We start from the raw sequence: 2410 nt of genomic DNA, 5'->3' as shown, positions 1-2410 counted from the left end.
TGTGAGTCTTCCAAATGCACCTGCCAGTCCCTGGACAGGAAGAAGGTTCAGAAGTATCATAAAGCTTGCTGGGCCATAGATGGACATACCGGTCTCTCTGGTCATTGTCTACTCTCCTTATCCTCTAGTGTCTTCCACTTCCCTCTGTGGTAAACCCGCCTGTCTTCTATCCCGTGCTCGGCCTGTGACCTGTCAGTTTTTTCTATGGCAATGACAAATGATGAAAGGGAGTTCAGAGTGAGATCTTGGTGACAACCTGTGTTCCAAATCACTATCCTTTAAGGAGAGAACGGTTTTGTTTTGGCCACTCTCCAGCCTGAGACCGCCCCTCTCTAGCCTGGGACCGCCCCTCTTCAGCCCGGGACCACCCCTCTCCTCACAGTTTGGTGAGCTTAGGTCTTCCTCAGCTTTCAGTCTTCCAGTGAGCTCTTTCTTTTATCACACACACACACACACACACACACACAGAGAAAGAGAGAGAGAGAGAGAGAGAGAGAGAGAGAGAGAGAGAGAGAGAGAGAGAGAGAGAGCTCTTCCCTGCCTGCCTTTCCTGTAGTTGGAAACTCCTCTTCATGCTCCAAGTAACCGCAGTCCAAGCAGTACTTTCTCTGGAAATCTTTTCCCGGCGGGCAGCGGCTGAGTCCTCTAAAATCTCTCACAGTTTCTTTGATTTTCCTGCCTGTGATACTTACTTGTACTAATGTTTGTTCAAGGGCTGTGTCTCCCATCTGTTCGCCAAATCCAAGTGGAGGAAGGAGAGTGGGTCTTACACTATTCTCTGCACCTAACATGGGCCATTCTATGATACAGAAGACTCCTAATATCTGTTTTAAGATACTTTCCTCTGTTTATATAGCATCTGTCTAGATTGCAGGGAAAGATGGCTCTGCTATAATGGGTCCCAGGATTCTGTGCATCTTTTGTTTTTCCTCCACAAGTCCCCAAGACAGGCTAAATTTCACATGTCATTTGTATTCTGCTGTACCGTAGCTATGTACATATATATATTAAAAAAAATATATATATATATAATTTATATCATATAATTATATATATCATTTATATATATCACTCATATATTTTATGTTATATATAATTATATATCATATATAATATTTATATATTATTCATATATTATATTAATCATATATATATATATATAAATTAAATGGGTCAAAACCAAAAAAAAAAAAAAAAAAAAAAAGAAAAGAGAAAGGAAAGAAAAAGAATGGTTTAAAGGCATAGAAATAATTGAATATTCTTAGAACTCATTTGAATATTTTCATCTAAATTTCTAAACATCACACAGCTAAATATTTGCCTGAAAACAAAATGCATATTTGAAGAGTCAATTGCTATCAGATAAGTTATATATTATTAGGTGATTTAAAAGCACAAGTTGGTTTTTGTGAAACAAGCTCCAAACTAAGCCTAACCAAAGAGAGAATCTCAGTGGTCCAAGAAGCTCTCAATTCCTTTCACACCTCTGCTCCCATGCATCTCTCTGCTCCTGCATCCCCTTTTCCTGTATCCCTGACCCCATGGCATTCATCTCACCTGCATCCGTCTTCAGCATCAGTGCTCCTCTTCATAGTCCTCTTCTTCTAGGAGAACAAATGAGAACTGGAAGGATGGTATGACCATTCCCCAGAACTATCTGCCAAGCAGAGATGCTACTGAAGAAGCTAGAAGAATGGCAGAGCAGGAACGAGGCCTTCCAGCTTTCAGAAGAATATTGTACCTCACTATAGTTAGAAACCAGTCATTCCTCTCCTGGACAAACAATGTGTCTGCCACTCCCTTACCTGAGGGGCTGTTGGAAGGCAGCTCTCAGCCCCTCATAACCGTATTTATAGTAAGAGCCCAAGGGGGCTGCTTCCCTCTCATTCTTCATACAGACTGAAAAAATAAATAAAACAATGAAACCAGTTCTTCCATAAAACAATAAGAATTATTTCTTGACAATCTAGGGGGACAAGAATCTGAAATCAAAGCCTTGTCAAGCTTGTGGGCTCTAGGGGAAAGCCCTCCCCTGGCTGTCCCAGAATCTGGTGGCTTCTGGCCACCGTTGGCATTTCTTAGCTTGTAGATGCTTCATTTGATTTCTGCCACTGTTAAGCCAGGCCTTCTACCTTCTGTGGCTGCCTGCCACCTTCAGTTCCCTCTCCTTACAAGATACAAGTCATTGGGTTGGGAGCAGTGCCTCACCCACCAGGCCCTCATTTTTACTTGATTATTTTTGTATACAGCAAGCTTGGTCATTTTGAGAGATAATAGGGTTTATGACTTCCTCACAACTTTTTCTATGACACTTGACACTTATATATATATATATATATATATATATATATATATATAAAGTGTGTGTTTATATATAAATATAATATACATATGTACTTAAATATATACT

This window comes from Arvicanthis niloticus, chromosome 8 (genome assembly GCF_011762505.2).
Source record: "Arvicanthis niloticus isolate mArvNil1 chromosome 8, mArvNil1.pat.X, whole genome shotgun sequence".
NCBI lineage: Eukaryota > Metazoa > Chordata > Mammalia > Rodentia > Muridae > Arvicanthis > Arvicanthis niloticus.
This window is presented reverse-complemented; position numbering follows the sequence as displayed.